We start from the raw sequence: 7,071 nt of genomic DNA, 5'->3' as shown, positions 1-7,071 counted from the left end.
AAAAAAAAAAAAAGAAAACTTGGCAGAGGAAAAAGACATCTTGAACATTTCAATCCCAGGCTGACTGAGAGCCCTTTTTCTGAGATTTATGTTATGGGATGAAACCTGGGATTTGCATTTCAGACGTTATAGTGATTTTCAGCTTTCTTTAAGATTATTGAATGAATGTAAATAACTGCATAATGATTTATCAGGAACTAATATGATAATCAAGGCACAGAAAGTGCCCCGTAAGTATTAGAGATTTACCGGGAGCCACCATCTGTGACTGTTCCTTCCCTCCAATGAGCAATGCCAGCCTTTCTTTTACATTCTCCTACTCTGTTCCTTATCTGAGTCCATCTTAAGTCTGCATTTGGACCAGATTCTTTGGAAGATCAACACTTTTGGCATCTTTCTTCTCCTCTTTTGGCTGCCTCTGAACAGGGCTCTTTTATTCTTGGAGTCTGAGGAAAATTGTGGATATAGCTGGGTAGATGAAGATAGGAATATTTCAAATAATATTGTTTGTAACCTGGCAGCAAGGAGGAGATCATTAAAACCAAATTTAATGTGACAGTATTCTGAGAGGAAAGTACGTGCTGCTTTTTACTTTGGATAGGCATATATGTAAGCCAGGTGTCTCCTCCATCTCCTTGCTTTAGGCAACTTCCTTGATTCAATTTTATCTTTCAAAAAAAAAAAATGGTGTGGCTGCAGAGAAAGGTGAAGGCTGGGATCTTAAACAACACATGGTGATATTGGAATGTTAAAAATATATACCTCTGACAGCATTTTGACATTTGAAGAGACTTTTACAAAAATATTGAGAAAGTGGTAGAAATCGATTTAGCTATCATTTCTCTGCTCTGCAGTAAAACAAAAAAAATAAGGCTCATAATTTTTTGAAAAAAACATTTTGAAACAAGAAGTTTGTTATTAGTGTAGATAAAAATGCATCACTAATTCATGAAAATAAAGTAAGAACAAAACAAAAGTCCACTGGTTACTTCCAATCAGCACAGACAGACAGACAGACAGACAGACACACACACACACACACACACACACACACTACTCTAAGCAACATAGACCCTGAGGGACTTGTGAGTTATGCTTAAAGAATATATACATATAAAATTTTAGGATATATACATATCCATGATTTTTACAGATCTTGTAAATTAAAGTGTAATTTTTTTCTTTTAATGTCTCATGTAGATTTAATGAATGCTGGTAGGTAAATGCTGAAACAGTTCTACACAGTACAATATTCCAGTTGTATATGGCCCAGGGCAGTGCTTTATAGGTTGTATACCTACAAAACTGCTTCCATTTGCATGCCCATGGAAACAGCCTTCAGGCAGCTATCAGTGCAGTATAATTAATTTGAGGGATGTAGGAAGTACCGGAAGTGGTATATAGAGAAGTAAGACAGAGAGAGGAAGGCATCTAGTACAATATTACTAATAACGATTGATATACAATACCGGAGGTAAATCAGGAAAGGGTATAAAATTGGGGACAAGGAAGGTGTGATGATTTGTATATGCTTGGCCAGGGAGTGGCACTATTTGGAAGTGTAGCCTTGTTGGAATAGGTGTGTCACTGTAGGCATAGGCCTAAGACCCTCATCCTAGCTGCCTGGAAGTCAGTCTTCCACTAGCCACTTTCAGATGAAGATGTAGAACTCTCAGCTCTGCCTGTATCATTCCTGCCTAGATGCTGCAACGCTCCCACCTTGATGATAATGGACTGAGCCTCTGAACCTGTAAGCTAGTCCCAATTAAATGTTGTCTTTATAAGAGTTGCTTTGGTCATGGTGTCTGTTCATAGCAGTAAAACCATATATATCTATATAACTATATAACTATATATAACTATATAACTATATAATTATATAACTATATAACTATATATATACATACACACATATATATGTATATATAAGAAGGTTTATATGTGTATATACACATATGTATGTATTCTATTTATCTATCATCTATGTTACTATGTATCTATCTTCTGTTTATCAACTATCATTTATCAATCTATCATCCATTTATCTGTCATCTATCTATCTATCTATCTATCTGTCATTTATTTACTGATGTACTGTTCATTTCTCTAAGTGTTAGTCCCTTACTTCATTGAACTTTGTTAGAGATCTGCTCCTGAGGGCTTAGTTCCAAGAACTTCTATCTTCTCATGCAGAGCAGGCTTTCAGAAGTTTCAGAGAGAAGCCCCCAGGCATCTAGGCCCACAGAGGTAGAAGGAGTGAAGGCTGTTGTTCCTTAGGGCCTTACTCTGTGTCTACTACAATAGTCACTTGATTTCTGGGAGGATATTTCTGTCTCAACCAATAAGGTGTAAGATTTTAAAGTGTTGCAGTGTAAAGTACAAATAAATTTGAAGTGCACATTTTAATTTTAAGGGTACCTTTAATTCCAAAACATATTTGCAATTGTTTTAGGTTGAAATACAATGTGTTTAAAATTGCTTACAAAAAAAAAGTTACAAAGATGTTACTTTTTTCTGCAGTCCAAGAGTTCTTTAAGTAAGTGAGAATATCAGTGGAATTTCCTTTAAGACAAGCTAAGAAGGCTTTTGAATGTAAGTTATATGGGACTAATTACAGGGATTTGGCGGCCACGCAGGGGCATGACACGAGGAAAGAGGAAATAAGGATGCATTATTAGTCAGTCAGCCATGGCTGTGTGTTGACCGATACTTAGCTATATGGTTGTTGCTGTCTTCTGAGCACATCAAGTATATTTTTAGAACCATCCAAAAGGGGGGAGGGGGCGGGAATTGGCAGTGTTGCTCCGTCATCTGTTCCACAGGAGTCTGTGGTAACATTGGAGGCAATGCTGTACTCTCCCAAGATGGTGCCTGCATGATGATGATCAGGTTCAGAAAAGCCTGGATTAGAGCGACAGGCAAGGACAGACTAAGCTGGGGCCTGTCAACACTGCATTTGGAGAAGTCGGCAGAAGCTTCACAGGACTGGTTACTGTGGCTGCGGCTGAAGCGTGCTGCAAGCTGTGAATAGCTGTGTACACAGGAGCTGCTTCAGGACAGAGAGGGAGGCAAGGCCCAGAGCGAAGTGAGGAGTAATTTGCACCTCATTCTTTTGCCAAGATCCACTAATGTGCTGAACCCAAAAGCTTTTTAACAATGCCCTTTCTCTCCTGGATGCATAAAAAAGAAGGATTTAAAAATACACCTTCCTTTCCTTCCCTATTCAATTAGTAATTTTAATCTTATTATCTAAACATATGTTGTTAGGCCTTCAAAATTATTTATTATCAGAATTGTGCTAATTGGAACCATCTGAGGTCCATTAATTATAATTCGAAATATAAAAAGTGTTTTTTTTCTTTCAAAATAATGAAAGATCATTAACAGTATGGAAACATACGTTTTATAAGACCAAACAAAAAGTGTGATTACCCCTAAGTTGTGCAGTCTTCAGGTTCAGTCTTTACTGTAGTCTACACCCTTTCTGCCACATTGGGCTGGAGCCCTGTTTCACCAACATCCACATGATGTTGAATTAAAAGGATGAAAAGCAGTTGATCCCAGCTCTGCAGGTAACCAAATTCCTACCAACCGCAGACCTGGGAGAATGAGAATGGTTATATTTAAGGACACAGAGATAAAGCATTCAATAGGACATCAGCTACTACTGTCTATCCCAGATGCATTGTCTGCAGAATGGTATTGGGCCCAGGAAAAAGTCTGGAAAGCTGCAGAAAGGATACTTCATTTTATTGTACAGAGAGGAATCAAGTGCATCTAGATCAGTGGTCCGCAACCTTCCTGATACAGAGACCCTTAATACAGTTTCTCATGTTGTGGTGACCCGCAACCATAAAATTATTTTGTCACTACTTTATGACTGCAATTTTGCTACTTTTATGAATCATAATAGAACTATATAATGTGCTCATGGTCTTAGGAGATCCCTATAAAAGAGAAGTTCATCCTCCCCTACCCCCCAAAAAAAAGGTCTTGATCCACAGGTTAATAACCACTGATCTAAATAAACATGTAGATAGATATTTGATTTAAAGTATTTAGTTTGTTAGTTTAAATGCATTGTGTCTCTCATTATGCCAACGACAGCAGCTTTAAAAATTCAGATTCAGGAAAGCCTTCCAACTTTTGTGATTTGGAAGAAGATGCTAGTTACTGTTTTATTAGTCACTCTCAACAGATATAACTCCTGCATCCTAATGAAGAATCAAAGAATGTTGTCTGACAGTGACTGCTTCAACATTCTGTGACATTGTTGTTGTCATACACAAAGTAGGTAGAATGATTACTTCAATAGTTTAGTATACACCATGACATCTGAGCGGTACCTAGATATAGGAAGTTCTTCAAAACTACATGCTGTTGAATGTATGTTGTCACTCCGTTTGTGTGTGTGTATTGTATGTGCATTACTCGGATATGAATGTGTAGGTGCCCATACTTCTGTATATGTATGCAGAAGCCAAAGCAGGATGTTGCATGTGTTCCTCCATCACTTTATCTTTCCTCCTTTGGGACACTCACTGAAGAGGTAGGAAGCACACCATTTTATTTTTTCAGCTAGGAGCTATTCGGACTCACAGCCATACCAGCATTTTTGACATGGATTCTGGGGTTTCAAACTCAGGTCCTCATGGACCTGAGGAAGCCCTGTTATCCACTGAGCCATTTTCTCAGCCCCAGTTGTGTGTTTATGTACCATAGCCTGCTTGGTTTAACAAATGCTTATCTAAATCTTTAAGATAAAATCGGCCAAACATTCACAGGTGAACTAAAGACATTAGCAGAAATACAGTTTTGTTTAAATTTTTACATTTTTAAATGAATGAATGAATTAATTAATTTATTTGAGTGTGTGTATGCAGTGTGTCCTTTTGAGAGACAAAGGCTTAACGATAATGATACAGGACTATGGTGTTAGTTTTTAAAATGATATCTATCTATCTATCTATCTATCTATCTATCTATCTATCTATCTAATATGAATGAGAATGATCAGAACTACTGTAAAGTAGAAAAGGCTCCAGGAAATGGGGAAACATCATTAGCCTGGGGACTTTTTACAGGACTTATGACATAGAATGAGGGATGGGTCGTAGGATGAGCTGCTCAAGGCACTTGGCCCAACCAGGAGTCCAGATGCCTACTCTCACTTTTAGTCTTGTAGGCACATATAGAATATAGGCAGAGGGACTCACTTAAGACAACGGAGAAACAGGAAGAAAAACTCTCTTCTAGTGTCTTAACTTCACGGACATTTTTGGCACTGCTACTCTGAGGTCTTTTCTCAGTCTAAATTAGTTTCTACCTCCTGTTCTAATGAATAGAAAAGGTTTGATGTGTACAGTTAAGGAACTTAAAGGCTTGTCATGCTGTGGACCACTGTGAAGGGGAGAAAACTGTCTGAAAACTGTAACAACATAAGATTGAAGTGCACAGATCCATGGTTAGGATCTTGGGTTTATTCTGCAGAAATGGAACAAGATCAAAGGGGTTCAAGCAAGGGGTAATAAAATCTGAGCTATATTTAAGTGCGTCTGTCTCCTTAAAAACTTTTAAAGAAAATAAGATTTGCTTATGTGTGCATGTATGTACACATATACCCATACTATGGTATATTTGTTGTGGTCAGAAGATAACTTATAGAAGTTTGTGCTGTCCTTTGATCACATAGTGCCTGGGGATGGGACTCTGGTCATCAGGTTTGGTAAGCCATCTGACTGGCCCCCATCTGGCTCTTTTTTGTAGCATGAATAATTGGTACTGTAAGGGTGATAATAAACAGCAAGCCAATCTGATGGTGTTGGATGTAGTGCTGGTAGGGGCATTGGTGCCCTGGGAACTGGCAGTGATACAGCAGAGGGCAGAGGATTGACTTGAGTTGTATTTTGGAGGTAGAACCAACAGGACTTGCTGATGGATTAGTAAGTATGGGGAAAGGAAAGATTCATTGATTTTAACTTGAATGATTCAGTAGTTGGTTGTTCTGTTTCCTGACTTGGAAATTACCTGGGGGAATAGCTATGTTTTTGTCTTATAAGATACCCATTAGAAATTCAAGATGCAAGGTAGAAACTGGTGGGGGGCGGGACTTATATCAAGGTATAAATGTGAAACATTATCACAGATGACTTTTAAAGGTCTAAGACTACATGTGAAGATTCAAAGATGCCATTGTAGACTTATGATAGAGCAGGAAAGAGAGCATACACTTTTCAAGCAAAGGTTATTGGTGATCTTAATAGGTTTGAATGCTTGACAGGTAAAGAGAAAAGAAATAAGAGCCAGCTGATACAGACACGGTATTTTGTTAAGGAAACAAGAAAAAGAAAATTCTTGTTAGCTTTGGGGTGATATGAGCTGAAGACTGTTTTTCTTTTTTTTAAAATTTGTTTGTAAGATTTGTTGTTTTGTTTGTTTGTAACGTCTGCCTACTAAAGTAAAAGTGAAACTCAGAAAAATATCTGCAGCCTGTGCAAATGAGCTAGCAAAGACAGACAGCGGACAGCAAAGCAGGAGGAGATTACTGAAGCCGAAAATCCTTAAGAAGGTGTCAGACCTGCAGCAAAGGAGACAATTTTTGGTGATGGGTGTAAAGACAAGAGTAGACTGCAAACAGGAAACATTTGTAGAGTTGTTGATAAAGCTATGAGTGAATTCTAATCTAGCCAATTTGGTTTTTTCCCCCAATGATATTGAAGCAAGATTCACCCCTGGAAGCAAAGGGAAGTTGGAGGAGAAATTGAAGCAAGATTCACCCCTGGAAGCAAAGGGAAGTTGGAGGAGAAAAGAAGGCTACCTTCAAAGTGAGGATATAACATTGCATGGGAAGAGTTTAGTACTGCTGGAGTTTAGCCTTGCCAATTGTTTTAATTTGTCAGGATGAAGTTAAGGTGTGGTCAATTAGCTAAAGTGCGGTAGTTGGAGTAATATCTAGTTTTTGAGTGACAGGCAGACAAGAGAAAGAGACACACATACATATGCACAGGCAGGCAGAGAGGAGGGAGGGAAGAGGGAGGGAGGGAGAGAGAGAGAGAGAGAGAGAGAGAGAGA

Source organism: Grammomys surdaster, unplaced genomic scaffold (genome assembly GCF_004785775.1).
Source record: "Grammomys surdaster isolate TR1022 unplaced genomic scaffold, NIH_TR_1.0 196, whole genome shotgun sequence".
Taxonomy (NCBI): domain Eukaryota; kingdom Metazoa; phylum Chordata; class Mammalia; order Rodentia; family Muridae; genus Grammomys; species Grammomys surdaster.
This window is presented reverse-complemented; position numbering follows the sequence as displayed.